At 30.4% G+C, this 20,185-nt stretch overlaps 1 protein-coding gene across 2 annotated transcripts in view; it reads right to left on the bottom strand.

Moving 5' to 3' along the window:
- Nucleotides 1-20,185, bottom strand: part of Rbfox1 (RNA-binding Fox protein 1) — a 444,416-nt gene that overhangs the window by 238,032 nt on the left and 186,199 nt on the right. For both annotated transcript variants that reach the window (XM_088269368.1, XM_088269369.1), the window contains exon 4: nt 14,401-14,470. The gene's annotated coding sequence lies outside the window, so the exon portion shown is untranslated. The remainder of the gene's footprint in view (nt 1-14,400; nt 14,471-20,185) is intronic.

Here is a 20,185-nt window from a genome sequence, read left to right as displayed (position 1 = left end):
ACGCAGTTTATGTATTTATTTAAACACGACTAGTTTCGAAAAATACATATCGCTCACTCCTTTCAAGAACGTCGTAAATCATAAATCAAAAATTGTAAATTTTCAGTTGTGCATGTTTTCGGAATGCCAAGAAAATGTACTATATCCCAGCAAAAGCGGCATATTTTTAACTTAATATTTAACCGCTACAGGGCAGAAAGTGTTGTTTTTGCATTTTGAAGAAAAGGCATTGTTTAATTATTTTTTCAAAAAACTAAATATTTTTCAAATGGAGAAAAAAACTTCAGATTTTACCTAAAAAGATCTGTTGCACAGTAAAAAGTTCAGTAAGTGGGTTGATATTTATTTTTAACACATTGTATTATATTCTTAAACTTTAAAAACGTTCTCCTGAAAAATCAAGTATTTTGATTTATGACGTTCTTGAAAGGAGTGAGCGATATGCTCTCATCAACAAATAAAAATACAAACAGTTTATATTTTCATCTCTGATGTTGATCATCATATTTAATATGTTTATAAAAACATCTGTGTTTCTCGAATAAGTTCTTGTTTACATTAACAAACTCAAAAAAGTGTTAAAATTATTAGTATTATTCCACAAAGTAAATGCCACAATAAATCAATCAAACAAATAAATTACCAATCAAACACGATTTACTATTTTGGATGGTCCGGCATAAAACCGGACTCTTTCCATTCCCGGTCAAAACGAATGCAATCAAAGGGCGAATAAAGCTTATTACCCCAATTAAATTCACCCCAATCGATTCAGTACGCCAGCAATGTTCGATTAATTTTCTTTCTATGCAGCAACGTTATCAGATAACAGAAATTGCATGTGTGGTGTTATATTTCATCGAGAGAGGTTAGGTTAACTACCAGCGCATATGATATAGTCGATACTGACAGCCCAGCGTAGCCGACGTTTTCAGACTACCCTAAGGCTGTATTTATGGGTAATATGGAGCAGTTACGGCTTTGGGAGTCGATGAGATTCTGATTAAATCGTCGTTTTTTGGATTGATAATATCATACTTCTGTTGAAACTATATACATTATATTTTATTACATATTTAGAGCAAATTAGTACTCTTCAAGTGTATTTATTGATTTGGTGTTTAATTTGCAGAACTCCATTTTAATTTATGTATTAATTGTTAAATCAAACACAGATTGTTTGAGTGTACTAAGTTGTATTTTATTAATAAAAAACACATAGAAATTAATATTGTGACAATTGTTCCGCCTAGTTATGGCATTGTCAAACGAATGTCTAAATTTTTATGTGGTTTTTCATCAATAAAATACAACTTAGTAAACTTAAAAAATCTGTGTTTGATTTGACTATTAATACTCTTCAATTGAACAAACGATATTTTGAATATGATTAAATGTTAGTAAACACGTACTTTCGTGTTGATAAAAAAAATAATGATAATAAAATTGTATTTTACTAAGGGTGAGTTCTGTACATAATAATAAAAATATTTTTTATAATTTATATGGTGCCATTTTCGTAAAATACTACCCTAAGACGATATATGATTTCTTTAATTAATTCGGCAGAAACTTTGTGGTAAAATCTATCCATTTTTAACTTAAGTTTTACTTAAAAAAATTTGTGTTTGAAAATGATGTGGAATGCATCGAAATACGTTTTACACTAGATTTCAAGAAATATTGATATTTACTAAGTAAAACGATATATGATGTTCGAATGGTGACAAGGAAAGAATGCAAGGCTGAGCATTATCGATAAAATTAAGAAAAGTATTCCGAGATAGTTTGGAAATGCGGAAAAAATGAGTGAAAAATGAACATCAAAATAAATTAATGAGTCGAACGTAGTTGGAAATAGGAGCACAGAAAGACCGAGGAAAACTTGACATGATCAAGTATTTAAAATACAAAATGATCAGGTCAGGAGTCGAATTTTTTTAAGGTTTTGAATGAAAAGATGCATAAATGTGAACGAGGCAAATATAATTTGCAAAAACAGAATAATTTGGGCGTTTTATGCTCTCTGCCTACCCTTACAAACAAGATGGTTAGTTAGTCTAAAATAATGGATTAAAATTACTAGGAAATATGAAGAAAAAATATCCTTAAAACAGCTTTTTTGGTCTTTTGGGTATTTTCATATTGGAATATTTACCTACGCACAAATTTACATGTAGGTCTTTGGGTTACTTATATATATTTTTTTAATTAAACCCTTATCCGCACCCCAATGGTGCATAGGGCACTGTGTCATATTAACGCAGTGTTATCTTGATCGTTTACACATGAAGGAAAGGTGATCAGCCCTCCGCTTCAGGTACCAGTCCATGGTAATATTGAAAAAATATTACAGTGAAAAAGTCACTTATATTTATTTTACCCCCCTTGGGAATCGAACCCGGGACCTCCAGATCAGAACGGTAGCCGAGCGTGCTGACCATTACACTACGGAGGCGGACAAAAGTGGGTTACTAAAGCTTGTTATAAACAGCTTTTTTTAAATTGTGAGTAGCATTTAAATATATGTGAAGGACACGTGAACAAGGTTTTTTACATAATCATTAATGTTATTACTGTCGAAAATAACACCTTCCATTTAAAATATGTTATTAGTTCAGAATCACAAGTAAGCAGCAAAACTATAATTTAGATGTGAAGGAGAAAAGTTTCGTAAACATCGCGTGTTAAAGAGGGATTTATACGTTTTTATTTATTATATTTAAGTAAATTGTAACTCATGTTGCGGGTAATAATTGGCTGTTTCAACCGAATAAGTGCTAAAATATTTTGACATCGTTTACACAGCTGATTTGGGCTGTTAGAAGTGTTAGAGATTTACTCGAATGCCTAGTAGGATTTTTTAGAAGTACTATTTGAAGGATTTTTATATGATTTAAACAGTTTTGACGGGTAGACTTTTATAATACTAATAACACAGTGGTTTTTAAGCTTTCGTAGTTAAATGATCTCTTGTGGATTGAGGGGCTATGACTTTAATGTCGTTTTTTTATTGGTTATAAGCTTACAACATTTTGAGTGTGTCCAAATACTTGTTCACAAATCTGGATTTTAGGAGTTATTTCATATTATTTTTTGACATCTCAACAAAGATGAATACGAATATGGGAGTCTGGACATTTACGGGGCTTACGACCGTCATAGGCTGGTTTAAGAGATCACTTTATACACGTGTAATATTCACCAATTCTACCCATGATTTTCATTAAATGCATTCGATTGAATCAAATAATTTTACTATCGCAACACATTTTATGTGTAATGGTTATCGTGTTTAGCTACCGTGCTGGAGGTCCTGGGTTCGATTCCCCGGGGAAGGGGATGGAAATAAAAATATTAGTGATTTTACACCTAATATTTATTTAACATTACCCTGGACTGGTCCTTGAAGTGCAGGAGTGATCATCTTGCCTAAATGTAAGTAATGATCAAGTTAACACTGTTTCAATATGATGCAGTGCTCTAAGCACCATTGGATGCGGATAAGGGTTAAAAGAAAGACTAAAAAATAACAACTAAAATAACAACAATAACAACTAAAAAATCCCAATAATAATAAATAATAGTTAATGTAATAAATGAAACCTTGAAGAGGGCAACAGGTTGTTGCCGAAACTAGTTGGTTAATAAAAATGTGAGTGGATCAGAACACAAAGTATTTTTATTTCTCGAAATAATATATCAATATGATCCACAAAGTTAATGCTTTCAATATTCAAAACATAATATTGGCGAGTACGGCCAGCAAAGCGAAAAAATCCCCTCTATTACAAGTTGAAGTATTAAACAAAATATGCATTGAAATAAGAAGTGTAGATGACTGCAGCCTTATTATTTAAATTGTAACCCTTAAACGCACCCAGTGGTGCATAGTTAAGATTATTAGAGTCTCCTGTATTGTTGATTAATTTGATGACAGGGTGATAGGTCCTGCGCTTCAGGTATCAGGATTAATGTGAAAAATCTGTCAAGAATTGAACCTCAGACATCATACACCATACTCGGTTGCCGGGAGCTGGGAACTCATAAACAAACTAACAATTACACTACAGAGATAGATGCTTTGATATCTTCGATATATTCACCAAATGATAGCACTTTCGTGACATTTTACTCATTAAATGTATATTTTTATAGTACACTACATTTTTAAATATATTTCAATAATTTCAATATATACTAATGAAATTAAAACAAACGATAAATGATTTCAAGTTCTTTGATTTTTTACATTTGATACGTTAATCATTAAAAGCTGTTTATATCGGTCAAGAATAAATATAATAATATACCGAGCATATTATTTGTGGCATTACTTTGAGGTGGGTATTATGTCAAAAATAACAGTTTATTTTGTCAGATTTTAAAGGAAAATATCAGATTAAAAAAAATAGTTCTTTGAATTATCCACACATGATTGAATATATGGTACAACATCGCAACAATGCAGCATTATTGTGATCTGTAATCGCATAAAGGAAAGGCCGCAAATCTTACGCTTCAGAGTACAATCTAGAGTATGATCGTATTGTAATATTATGTATCGGAGCTGATTGGGTCGTATAAAATAAAACATGTACAAAAAGTATTGATAAATCTAGACCAAAGCATGGTAATATCACCTAAAATCTTGGTTAAGTGAAGCAAACCACGATAGATGGCGTTAGGTGTAAGAGAGATTGGGCAGGTCACGGCCCATGTTATCGGTTCGGATCTTCGCTATATTGGACGTGGAGCCTACATAGAAAAGCCATATAAGACCTTCGAGTGATTTAGTAGAGCTAAAACGCCTCGATAAAGGGAAGTTAAATCAATGGACACAGATTTCGCTCAATGCCACTTAGTTAATACTTAAGTAGTTTTTTTTCTTTGTCGTTTACTCGTAAACTTTCCTCGTTTGACAAAAAAGTTATACTTTTGAGGAAAAAAACATTTTGGTAAACGCTATAATTAGGAAGCGCAGATCTCTAGTTACAAAGCTGTACTTGTCTTCAAGTTAGAACAAGTTGTTAAGAGATTGCTAAGTTTGCTAAATCGTTGCTTCTCAAAATTTTTAAATGTCAACAGTAGAAAGCGGAAAGTCCTGAAGGAAGTTTCAATGATAGTTTTATTTACATTATTTTTCAGAATCGGCATGTAAGAAGGGAAGATTGAACATCACATATAGATATATTCTGCCAAATTCCTTTTAAGATATATTTTTCAGTAGATTTTTTTTTATTTTTCAAAATTTTTTATTTTTCTTTTGCACCATAAATGTTACAAATTACATTTGTATTCAAATTAAACATGCAAGTTTTTAACAAAAGTTTAACAAAGACTCCTAATTTAGAATGTTTTATTAATTTACCATGTAAATAATGAATAAAAATAGTTATAATAAACAAATTATAAAAGTTGACGATCAAGACCGAATGCATAAAATACAGCACTCTAAGAGAATAAGACAAATTAAATATTTATTTCACCAAATAATTAAGCTTTGATGAAGAAATATGTATGATTGATTCTAGGAACATGAAATATATTTTTTTAAAGCATCTAAAATCAAATTTCCCGATGGAAATCCCAAGATTGAGAAACTTTCGAAAAGCTCGAGTAAGATTTTCCTCTTGTAATTTTCAATCCGCAGTTCGCCACCAACAGCACATAAATACTATCATACTGGAGAGGTTTATAATAATTGGACTTTAAATATTACCCTCTTCTTCCTACCCCAATTTATTTTAATGAAAGTTTGTGACTTTCCAAGTACAGTGTCTACACGCTGGAGTGCAAACTGCAGTTCATGGGAGTAATATAGTCCTTTGATCGCAAATAACGTGATCAGCTTCATTATTTTAAATTAAGATCGATGTATTTTTAATCTCCTTTCATTACTCACCCTTTTTATCGTACAAACGGATAAAGCATGATAGAGACTTCCCGATCGTTGTATTAAAAAATCACACAGTGAATCAAATCCGGGATCTCATTAATTAATGTTTCTTTAAAATACAGTGGAACCTCTCAAAACGAGTAATTCTTATAACGAGCAAAATATGTGAAAAATTTGCTCCCTTAACGAGCGACATTTCGCATAACGAGTTACAGAGAAAGGGCAAGTCCCTGTTTCGTGACATTCATTTATGGAGCTGAATTTCCGCACTAGTGCATGTGACTATGTTTCGCTTAACGAGTAAGATTCTGGAACGAATTATGCTCGATATGAGAGGTTCCGCTGTATATAAATCGAATACATTTTTCTTCAGAACCCTATGTACATCCAATTGTGCTTAGGGCGCATCAACGGATTGATTCGGTATTAAACTTTATTTTATTTACTGTTTCGGCATTAACTTTGTGGTAAGACATGTTACAATGATTAAAGAACACACTTGTTTTTTACCACTTGAGTTTTTTTATAGACTACATGTTTCAGAAGTTAAACTTCCATCATTCAGGTCTGTATAATAACTATACAGACCTGAATGATGGAAGTTTAACTTCTGAAACATGTAGTCTATAATAAAACTCAAGTGGTAAAAAACAATTGTTTTCTTTAATCACTTTAAACTTTATTGTTGATTGTATGAAAGAATATTGTACAGTTTTGATCTCCAGATTCTTATTAATTTATGGAATATGTGCAATGGGTTACGGATGATGTAACCATAGAAGCTCAACTTAAATAATATATAAAAAATGAAATAGTGAAAGAAGAGTAGGTAGAAAAAAGAAAATAGCAGCAATGGCTAGGGGTTGCCTTTGAATTAACCATATGTTTTTATTTAATAATTTAATTTAGTTTAATTAACGTGTGCGCTGGTTTTTAAAAAAAAAAAATTGTTCGTATTTTATACATAAATATTTCAAATTGATACTATTTTCAGAGTGCGTTCGAACCCAGAAACTCTGACTTAGACTCCGCGACCTACGAAACCACAACCCGTAGTAATGGAAAAGCATTCAGAAATGAAAACTTATTGCTCAATTATTGCAGCAACTTTCCCATCTTTTAATTAAAAGCTGAACTAACTTGTTTTAACTACTGCACAGCGAGGAGGATCCCGGAGTAGCAATCTCGCAGGACTAGAACGATATTGAAAGTTTGCTGTCGACATTAAGACTTTTTAAATAAACTTACATTTCCATCGCGAACAAAGGTATATTGGCCTGTAAGTGGAAAAATATGGAAAGATGTGATATTTACTATGTTGCTTATATTAATTTAAAAGCCTCTTATATAACTTTTGTTAAGTAAATTACATTTTATGATGAACTGCTTAGAAGAGTTAAAACAACGAAATTATTATATATCTCTTCTTCATCTTCTTCTGATATCTGCACTCAATGGTGCATAGGGCACTATATCAAATTTATACAATGTTAATGTCGATTAATATTTGTAAATCAGACATAAATAGTATTTCAATTAATTGAAATGAATTAAATTTATCGATAACTAAAAAAATCCTATTAAAAGAGCTGTAACCCTTGAATATACTTTTAACAAAGAATATAACTTACATATGCACATTTTGTTCGTGATTGTATTTTTCAAAGAAAAAATAGTATCATAATTATTTATTACATTATTTTCCTGTACATTTCATTGAACAGTTTCTATTGAAATGAACGTAACCTACATTTAATGCTTAAATTCACTATGTTTTTATGGTAATGTTTTCAGTACTGACTTTATTTTTATTTAATTTATAATATATATTTAAAATTAAAACAAACATGTCATCAAACGAATAATTTATATATTTAGGAAATACCTACCTCTGATCAACACAACCTTTTTTAATTCACAGAGTATGGATAAAGCAACAGCATGTTACTTTGTTCCTTATAAAATTCTCTCGGCACACTTTCATTTCACACCAGGGAAATATTTTACGGTTATTTCGTGTTATATGCTAAAACGTTTTATGCTATATGCATAGAAAATACAATAATGTTGTACGCTGTTTTGCTTGCAATATCATGTTATAATGTTAATATACAATGCATATATACACGTGCTAACGATACAAGGAGTAACAAGAATATTCGGTATACTACGAGTATGTATGCTATCTTAGGATAAAACATGAAGAAAATAAGAAATAATATTGAAGTTAGACAATAAGTTGTTTATTAGTAACGATTAAAATACCTTTTTTAAAATAATAAATTATATTTATTTAATGGTGAGGCAGTACTGACCCGCAGGAATTTCTGAAAATGATAAAAAAAAACCTACCTGAATTATTACAGTATTTCTTTATCACAAAGCAGAAAATCAAGTTACGTTTTTCAAGTAGATTAGAGCAAAATAAAAAATGTTTTAATGTTTGATAATTTATCTCGAAGGTCAAAATACACTTAATATGAACATTAATTCTTCTTCTTAAAAAAATTACTTACGCGTGCATAGTTTTTGATAATATTTTCTATTGATAACGATTTGGATACCTAAGATATATTTTTTTCCTATGAACACGATATTCCTGTATGTTTCACGATATTCATCGTACACATATATTTTGCAAAATTATATTAAGAACGAATTATATTTTATTACATTAAAGCAATATTTAAAAAAAAAGTATAATTTATTTTTAAAAATATAACGTGAAAACCCGAATAAAGAGTCATTTTCGAACTGTGAATATAAATAAATCATGATAAACCTAGCCATAGATGCATTAATACATGGGAAAAGGCCCAACTTTTAAACACAAAAGGGGTGAAAATATATAAAATAAAATAAATGTTTTATTTGGATCAAGGAAAAATATCGGCTATTAATCAATGATGACTGTTTGTTGAATTTGAAGACGTTCAAGTTTAATAATTGATAATCTGATTTAAAGCTTAAAATCAAATTTTCTGCCCTTAAATGTAATTTATAAATAAACTCCTATCAGTACCATGCATCCGGCAGATTTTGAATAATTAATTATTATTTCAAAAGTATCGTGCTTGTGGAAATTTTGCACAAACTAAAGGCAGCAGAATCACTTATCTAGCGTAAGACATGTGGTCATGCTAACCCTAGATTATAATATTCCCGTCAAGGTAGTTATTATCGTTGGGGTATACCATAATTATGAACAGCCTGTGGCCATACAAAATGTGATGTGATGTGTCTGTTACTACGTGCATTATCTCACGCCATGGAGTAGCAATATATATGTACATTTTAGGTAGGTATACATATGAACATGTTCATTTATCAGTTTCTATTAGAAACTCGCTGAATTTAAGGTAAAATTCACTTCGTTTTGGGTTGGTATGTATGGTTAGAAAATATACAAATAATAATAAACGAGAACAATAGTGGAATGCATAACGAACGAACTTGGTTATTAGACAAATTCCGTATCCACCATAATAAAAACATCATCTTGTCTGTTGAGATGTCTAGTTTCGAAAACCACACTATTTTCTATCACTTATTTTGCTATATTTTTGTTTTTGTTCGATTCACATGTCTATATCATAAAATCGGAGAATTATTGACACTTTAGTAGATCGATTCAGTCCATCATATCAATAAAAATACAAATAAATATATTATATATTAATGATTAATTTATTTTTATGAAAAACCTATTTTTGAAGATTTTATTTATTTTAAATTATTAAAAATTATAAAACAATATTGTCAATAATGGTCACTTTTAATCTGTGCAAATCGCATAAAAGAACGCATGAACTGATTTTAAAATATTTTGATACGATATGAAGCGAGTATTCGTACTGAAATCATAATATTATTCAAAATATACTTATAAAAATATAATCTTAAAATGCACAAGCATAAATATAAGTTAAAGGCATTCCATAATCGCTATCTGAGATAAAATATGAAATAAAGGGGGGTATTTCTGTTTTGAATGATTTGCATTACCAGTTTTTAGATCTTCATTATTTCAACTACCTTCGTGCTTCTAAAGGAGAAACTCATTTATTTTCTAATCACCTTTGTTTTGTCGCGTGTTCTAACATTTCCTATATGCGCGAACAAAAAAATGAGAATAATTTCAGTCTTAAACGATGTAAGAATGTGTATATCGTTATCAAGTATGTTATCTACCGGGGTAAGAATTGATGATGAAGTGGTTTTGAAGGCAGGAAGTGAAGTAGAGGATGTATCAGGTCACGCTATGAAGTAACCTGCTACTAAGGTACTTTTCCTAGAACAGGGATGGCACACCTATGGCATGCGTGCCATAGGTGGCACGTTAGACGATTTTGCTTGTCACGCAAACGAAGACAAAAAAATGAACATTCAATATTTTTTAAAGTTTAGACTCACAGATGAATGACTACTGCTTGTATTCTATAAAAAGATCTTTCAAAATCCGCCTGATCCAATTTTATAAGATTTTAAAATAAATACTCTATCGAAATGCCAATTGTGGGTTTTATTATTTAAAATATTTATATGCTTGAAAATCCTGCTAAAAATAATAAAAAAAACAGCGTTGTATTTCAAATTCCGCTATATTCATGAAACTTGCCTTCTGACCTATATCGGCCAATCAGAGAGCGGGGATAGGTCGAAAATTAAGATGACGTCATCATCGGTTTGTGTCTTGTGTCTTTTTTTAAATACTGAAAAAAAATCCTTTAAAATGTTCTGAATCCTGTAAAATGAAAATTCTCTATTTAATAATATTTTATCTAAAGATAGACAAATTTTTGAAACATGAATGTTTTACGGAGAATTTCGCATTTTTTCGCAAATCGATTAAAATGAATCTGGCGGATTTTTAAAGTAGGCAACACATATGTTTTCGCAATATATTTTGATAATAAATCAATATCAAATAAACTTTTTTTTTCTTTGGTATCCTCTAAAAAATCTTAATTTGGCAGGTGTACTTTGAACAGAAAAGGTTCCGGAACACTGCCATAGAATGTGCCTAGAACGACCTGCAGTGTACCGGCACAGCTGTACTATATCGGATGGTAAATGGTAAACAAGCCACCGGGTAGTTTGGCTCCGATCCGAGCTGGTCGAGGCGCCCTTGGCTCCGTGACCTTGCTCCGGCTCTGAACGACTTCCGGATCACGCGATCTCGCCACTTCCACTTCCACAGTTAGTGGAGCTACAGCGGAATAGTTTAATTCCTAACCCGATAGAGGGGCAATATTTACGGCCACCTCTACGCCATTTCCGCCGTCCATCACTTTCGCTGAAAACAACGAGCTTATTAGCTCGCGGGTCAATTTAACGCTTTTATTAATAAATTGTCGATGGAGAAACTGGGTTACGAATGATTCATTTGACACCATTAGAAAGGTGAAAATGGTGACTAGCATTTCATTCCTTCGACACGCTTTTTTACATTATAATTTTACTATTAAGGTCCGAGGCCTACTGAAGCATTTTGACGTTTTATTTTGATGCCCTATTATTGATGTCGTTGAATACCACATATATTTTATTTTCCCCATGAAATGTAACACTATTATAATGAGCATTATTACTTCCTGGTCATTTTCTCGGGACTTCTAATGAAGTCACGTGATTAATAAATCCTATGTATTTAAAAAAATAATAAAATTCGATACATTTCAATTTATTTTATTTATTATTCATGAAATACGAATAAATATTAATTATCTTTAAAGTAATTTTTTTTTTAAATTATTACTGCGCATCTAATGTAATCTATTAAAAAAATCTCTTAAGAACTTCAAAAAACTGTCTGTAAGATGTTTTTGTGATCTGCTTTCAATTTTCATTGCTAGATGCCAAACCTTGTCAGATTAACATTTAATACAAATATTAAATGAAATGTTAAATATTTTTTTGACCAGATACGGCATTTGAAAATTCAACAAATATACATGGTATAAGTACAAATATGTAAATATATATTTTTTTATCTAAAATAATTGTAAGATCAATGAAAAAAATAACATTAACGATGGAGGTTTGATTAAAACAATATTTGATTATTTATTATAATAATAATAATAATAACACCCTTATCCGCACCGCAATGGTGCATAGGGCACTGCTTCATATAAACACAGTGTTATCTTGATTGTTTACACACGAAGGAAAGGTGATCAGCCCTCCGCTTCAGGTACCAGTCCAGGGTAATATTGAGTAAATATTACAGTGAAAAAATCACTTATATTTATTTGACCCCCCTGGGAATCGAACCCGGGACCTCCAGAACGGTAGCCGAGCGTGCTGACCATTACACTAAGGAGGCGGACAAAATAATAAGAGAAATCTTATAATTTTAAACAAATGTTCATTGTCAGTTAATATGGTATTTTAAGTAAATATGAAAATTAATTTGAAGACAATTAACGCTACTGTACTTTCAAGTTTTTCTCGATTACGGAAATATATTTCAAACTGAAGATGTTGATAGACTATTTCTTATTATCTCTGCAATAATAAAAAAATATAACTGGAAATTACAATTCGTGTGATGTAAAACTTAATTTAAAAATTTAATTATAAAAATGAAGGCAACGATACAAATTAATTGAAAACAACCAAAAATTGGTCTATGCTCTGTAATTATATTTCAAAGTTATTTGTTTTTTAAATCCACTTAACTAAATGCTTTGTAATAGTTTTTAAAAAAATGTTATCGAATCTGATTTTTAAGTGAATTTTGTTTCCAAACTGTTTTTAGGCGAGGAACGTGCCATGACGCGGCAATACGTTGACAATATAATTACGGGATATACATTACGTCCAGATTTGTTAAACTGGCTTGATGGATACAGTTTTCTCACAAAATATCAAGTTCAACAATAGTCTTTTAAATTTCGTTGTCCAAAGTAACTTAAAGTGTAAGAAAAGATAAATAAAATGACATCCTAAAATCCCGAGCACAAAGGAGACATTTTGAGCTAATTACCGAGAGTAAAGATGTTTGGGAGAGTTTCTAAGCCTGTCTAGGCACTATGGTATTGTCATATTTACTTAGGGTTGCTCAGTGCCTACTCCTATGTAGGTATGTAACTAAATGGATGCTGGAATTTTGAAGGCTTAGATTAGAGATAAAGTAGAAATGGCCAGAGAAGGTTTCATTAAAATGTCACCCGCTTACTGTAACCGAGCTCTGAAACCTGTCACTGAGTTGGCAAACGTCTCAACGCTACGTAGAAGGGTGTGCATTACTGGTTTTCAGTAAACCAAATGTCCTACCTTATATATATATATATATATATATATATATATATATATATATATATATATATATATATATATATATATATATATATATATATATATATATATATATATATATATATATATATATATATATATATATATATATATATATATATATATATATATATATATATATATATATATATATATATATATATATATATATATATATATATATATATATATATATATATATATATATATATATATATATATATATATATATACATTTTATTATTTTCAATGGACATTGGTAAAAATTCACATCGTAGCATCGTTTACAGGCGAAAATCGTATTATAAAATAAAATAATTACCATATAGTTTTTTCCTCGTAAATTTTATTTGACCAGTCGGATCTGATTTCGTTGTTACCGACAACATCAGACTGGTACTTATTTATTATTTGTATATTTTTTTTTTCTTTCTTGATCCTTACTCGTTATTTATTTGTTTAAGCAAGAATGACTTCAATCGTCAATAAATGTTTCGTTTATACTCACCAAGACCTAATTGATTGGCTAAATGTCTGACCACAAATATTGGAAGCAATAAAAATGAATTTTCAATTATTATTTTAAAAGGGTTGAATTTTTTACCTCTTCGTTTCAATTTTCAGCAGCAAAATTCAACCAAAAAATCACATTAATATTCTCTGTATCGTCCGTGAATCGGAAAACTACCAAACTGATAAGCGATCACGATATAATGTTCGCTGTAAAGTTTCCCGGTGTAGTGATGCAAGGTAATTCAATTTATTGAGGCCATTAACTAAGGGATTAATTATTGGACTGAAATAATTCGTGAGGCGAGGCCTGAATGAAATATAATCGAAAACTGTGTAAGTCCACAGAGCCTTGGCATTCTTAGGGTCGCTCGCGTTAAAAAGCACCACTTCGTGCGTGCAAGTGCAATCAATCAAATTTGGTTTTGATTTAATTTAAGTCGAAGAAAAAAATACAAACCGCTAATGGCAAATTCACGCATAATTTTAAAAATTTTGGATATTTTTTTACTAAATGTTAATCAGTCATTTTCTCGTTAGCATGTTTGGTATTATCCATGAAGACATTGATTCGATTAATTTTTAATTTAATTGGTAATTCCACTAAGAATTAATTTAAATTAAAGAACTAATTTCCACCAAGAAATGTTCATACATACTTAAATCTAATAATTCAATATTTTTCTTACTTTTGTGTGGAAAATTGCTGTAATTAACAATTTGCGTTCAGCGCCATGTAGGAGATTGTTGCTGCAGAATCTGGAAATAAATTGAATCAACGTTAGCACATTAGTCGAAATATGTTTTTTTTCCAGGCAACATGGTTGAAAGTAGGCGAAATTCAAGTTGATAGACAGAACTTGGAGACAAAAGAGTTGCATTAGATTGGTTTGATGGGTCATCATAAACACTGTATAGGATTGTTTTTCAAAATTGTTTAGTTCAAAAAAATAAAAACGCGCATTTAACTACTATAAATGTATCCAAAACATTTTGAGTGTGTCCAAATACTTGTTCACAAATCTTGGTTTTCTCCACTTTATTTATAGCTATTTTTATATTTTTGACATCTCGACACATTGTAAATAGAAGAAGAATAATTTGGAAATCTGGGTATGACAAGTTATAAGCCCTGTAAATACCCAGACTTCCGCATTCTTTTTCCTCAATGTTGAGATGTTAAAAATGTAAAAATAACTTCTAACCAATAAATAACTAATAAGTGAACAAGTGAAGATTTGTGAACAAGTGTTTGGACAAGCTCAAATGTTGTGAAAAAAAATAATATGGTTACTTATATGTTGCACAATAGAGTTTTAAAAAAACGCATCTTAAGGTGAAATATGTAACTTTTTTAAAAAAAATAGCGCGGACTGTCATAAACCAAATGAATAAAAGTCATTTTGGATGAAATTTTAATTGGTACATACCACATTTTCTTAGAATCTATTGTGACACGTGTTTCGATGCGTTCCACATCATTATCAAACACAGTGTTTGAAAATGTATGACGCGGAATGCATTAAAACACTTGTCACAACAGATTATAATAAATAGTGGTATTTACATAGTAAAACCACCACAAAGTGACTGCCGACTCCATGAATGAAAAAAATAAGAAAATTGTTTTACGTTCACAATACATTTACAATATACATTTACACTAACAATAATTTTTCACTTATCACGACCAAATGTAATGTGGTATAAATTGTACAATAACTGGCATCATTACGATATTTGAATAAACCTTTACGTTTACTAGGTCGTATCTATGTAAGAGGGAGTATTCCGTACAAATTGATCTAATTAATATAATACGTAGGTAAATTAACGTTTGTGTTCGCATTGTTTTGAGAACCAATTAATAGGTAAACGTGCAGACTCGATTTCAGAACACGGATAAACAAAAGAGGCCATTCCATTTATACTCTCCCGGGTGTAATGCCCATAGCGAGTCGTCGTGAGCCAAAAGGGGTGTACTTTGTTTTAGTTTGGCAGGGGACGAAACATGTACCCCATAAATCTGTAGTTTAACATAAACACGCACAAACGCATAAATTTCGACACATTGAATGAGCAAAAAACTAGATATAGCCATTCGAACTTATTTACAAAGCACGTTTCAATGTGTAAATATTTTGAGCCGTTGAAGAGAAAATGTGGAATAAAATAGAGAATTGAATTTTAAAAAATATACATTTCTTAAAAAATAGATCCCTTATATAAAGGGTGCTTTTTTACATTAACTATAAAACGTTAAAAAAAACAAATTATTGTAGCATATTAAAAACATCTTCCGATTTCATGGCAAATATAATAATTTGTAGGTATAATATTTCATATACTATAATATTTAGTGATCTATTTGAAGCATGAAACGTTTTATTTTGATAAGGTTTTTCTTCTTCTTATCCTTATCTATTCCTGGTAGTGCATAGGGCATTGCATCGTATCGACATAGTGTGATATTGATTGTTACTAGCATGAAGACAAAGTGATAAATCCTGTTCTTCAGGTACCACTCCAGAGATTAATTAAATGAACACTAGAGTGAAAATTTACATAAATTTATTTAATCTCCTGGGAATTGAAAGCAGGGTATTCAGCACGGTAAAGAGGTTAACTATTATACAGGCTGACAAAAAATTGCTGTTGATAGAAAAAACAGTTGATAGAAAATTGAAACATTAAATCAATATATTTTTTGTTTTCACAAATCCTTGATTATTGAGCTAGAATATGCGTCCTAGAAAATTTTCACATAATCGCAGTTCAAAAAAGAATCCAGCTTCCTTGTTTGGCTTAAATTTTGGATTCTTGTTAGGATAAACAAAAAGAGAAAGGTTTTTTCTTTCCAAAATATTATTTCGACGGATCAAAGGATTTTTGAAGGGATTTCCGTCTTTATGTATTGCGAATTTTATATATTATTCAGTAATCTTCAGTAAAATACATCTTGTGTATTTTTATTATTATTATATTTTATTTTATTTTTTATTAAATATTATTAAACACAAGTAAAGAATTTTACATCTAAAGCTAAATACACATTTTACAATCACAGAATATTACAAAACGATTTTTGATAGATGTTCGAATGATGAAATAAGGAAAGAATGTAAGGCTGAGATAAGCATTATCGATAAAATTAAGAAAGGTGTGTTGAGATGGTTTGGAGATGTGGAGCGTATGAGTGAAGAAAGAACGGTTAAACAAATTTATGAGGCGGAAGTAGCTGGAAAAAGAAGCAGAGGACGACCGAGGAAAACTTGACACAATCAGGTATATCAAATACTTGAAAGCGGCCGGGTCAGGAGTCGTAATAATCGTCTGGTATGTATGAGGAGATGCATGAATGTAGAAGAGGCAAAGAATGTTTGCAAAGACAGAGTGGTGTGGCGTTCGATTCTCTCTGCCTACCCCTGCGGGGAAGCGGCGTGATGGTTAGTTAGTTAGTTAGAATATTACAATAACTTTTTTTAGACATGTTAATATTTGATCCATTGCCCCCCTTATATGTAATTTTAAATGCATGTGATAGATATGCTTTTTCATCAGAAACAACATTTGAGTGATCATTAAACATTTATTTTAAAAAAAACAGCCACAAAATTATTGCCATTTCTTCTTATTTATACTTAGTCACAACATTTTCAGTGTGTCCAAATACTTGTTCACAAATCCAGATGATCTCCGCCTAGAAGTTATTTTTTTTACATTAACCACACTACTCAAATTCTTGGAAGTTCTATATATATGAACCAATTTTGAAACATTGTTCTTGAATCACTAGAACTTCACTAGAGACATCTGTTGGTGAGATGAAAAGAAGATTTTTATTGAACAGAAACTCTTTTATTAGTATGTGAGGTCCGAATTCTGAATTATAATCACACACATGAGAAACGCCAGAAAAGATCATTTTCATTTTTATCATTTAAGCTTACAATTTGACCAGATAATTTATTTACATAATTTTGAGTGTGTCCAAATGTTGTAAACAAATTACTTAGTCAAATAATTTTGTAAAAAAGTTTTCCTAAATGTACCGTCAGCATAGGAAAACCCAGTGAGTGCACGTTATTGTAAATTGATTTATAATTATGTAAACGTTGACAAAAAATATGTAAATAAAGTAAAATATTGTGGGTTTACTATATCGTGTGGATTTTTTGTTGTTGATAAATGTGTGTAAAAACGTATTTTTTATAGATTTACTCTAGCACTTTAAATATACTGTATGTCACAGTATATTGAGCGTTACATTTGAAGTTAAGTTCACTATTCATAAAATAATTAATTACGATGTAATATTGACTATAATAATAAAAAAAAACCCTTACCGCACCCCAATGGTGCATTAGGCACTGCTTCATATAAACACAGAGTTATCTCGATCGTTTACACATGAAGGAAAGGTGATCAGCCCTCCACTTCAGGTACCAGTCCAGTGTAATATTGAATAAATATTAGAGTGAAAAAATCACTTATATTTATTAAACCCCCCTGGGAATCGAACCCGGGACCTCCAGAACAGTAGCCGAGCATGCTGACCATTACACTACGGAGGCGGACAATATTAACAATATTAACTACGTCATTAATTAATGACTACTCTATTGGTTCACATAAATAATGTATTTATGTAGTAAACAACGTGTAAAGCTCAAAGCCGAATTGCCAACGAATCTGTTTGTCAGAATCGATTCTCTGACCCGAGCCTTACAACTTTGCTGTCGACTAACGACCGAGTTATGTGGGCAAATTAAGGGAAAGTTTGCAAACACATTTCGGCTGCTGAAAGCACAACTTATCAATGTTAATAGTCCTCGGGCGATAGACAAAGGCCCTCGCCGTCCCCCAGGAAATCATTTTAATGCTGAATACAAGCCAATCGCCGGCTAGTGAGATTGTTAACTTCTCCCCAGATGCTGAGAATCGATCATGTTGAGCTAACGGTCATCAGAATATATTGTCTCAAATAATATTTATCAATTTTCCTTTCTAACGAATTGATAAAATGTTTTGTATTTTTTTTAAAAATTGTTTTAATATACGTTTTTGTACTGTTATACGAGTGAGCGTGTATTTTTTAAACTCTAGACCGGTGGTTCTTAACCTGGGTTAGATCGAACCCGAGGGGTTCAGTGAGTCAATATCATATCAATATTGGGTATCTTATCGATTTAAGTTACAAGACAAAAATAATATATGTATATATTTATATATATATATATATATATATATATATATATATATATATATATATATATATATATATATATATATATATATATATATATATATATATATATATATATATATATATATATATATATATATATATATATATATATATATATATATATATATATATGTATATATATATATATAAATATGTATATATATATATATATATATATATATATATATATATATATATATATATATATATATATATATATATATATATATATATAGATATATATATATATATAAAATTAAATTAAATGTAAAAATCAAACACTGATTTTTAGAGTCTACTAAATTGTATTTTATTGTTGAAAATATGTACATAAAAATAAAATTTGTGACAATTATTTAGCCTCATTCAATTCGATGTTTGTTTGAAAATGCCATAACAAGGCGAAACAATCGTCAATTGTTTTATTTGATTTTAACGATAAAACATAATTTAGTAGACTCCGAAAAGCAATGTTTGATTTTAACATTAAATATATAAATTGAAATCGAGTTCTGCGAATTAAAAGCCTAATTTATAAATACAAAAATAATAAATAATACCAATCACACTATTTACGGTCAGTGTCTAATATGATGTTTATTTTGTGCTACATATAACTGTTACCTAGTAGGAGAATTGCATCGGTTTGAAAAGATGTACAGAAAACAACGCCAAGGATCTCATAACATAAGAACGAAAATATTTTCTTATATTGGAGAGAAATGTAAAAGTACACATTTTCTTTCCTGCTCTCTGTTTTAAAATGGAGACATTTCCCTCGTTTGTTATCTCGGAGAGGGGTTTTTATTCCTTACGTACTCGGAAGCAGGAATACAGGATAGATAAAGGAAGAATGTAGGTGTAAATTGTACAATAAGGCAGGATATTTCGGAACCGTCCAGGATATCCTTCGAATCCTGGGTAAAACCGATAAACATTTATATTTATTGGGATTTTGGGTTTTCTTTGATATTTACTAGCGTACAGGACAACAATTGAATTTAAAAAAATACGTGTAATACATTAATGTGTAAATTTTATTTTATAATCAAGCCTGCTCACATTCGACTATCCGTTTATCTAAACCATCCTTGAGGAAGTATTTTGTATGAATATGATTTTATTAACTATTTGTCCGCCTCCGTAGTGTAATGGTCAGCATGCTCGGCTACCATTCTGGAGGTCCCGGGTTCGGTTCCCAGGGGGGTCCAATAAATATAAGTGAT

Source organism: Brachycentrus maculatus, unplaced genomic scaffold (assembly GCF_059751285.1).
Source record: "Brachycentrus maculatus isolate JH-2025_06_01 unplaced genomic scaffold, ASM5975128v1 h1tg000348l, whole genome shotgun sequence".
NCBI lineage: Eukaryota > Metazoa > Arthropoda > Insecta > Trichoptera > Brachycentridae > Brachycentrus > Brachycentrus maculatus.
This window is presented reverse-complemented; position numbering and strand designations above follow the sequence as displayed.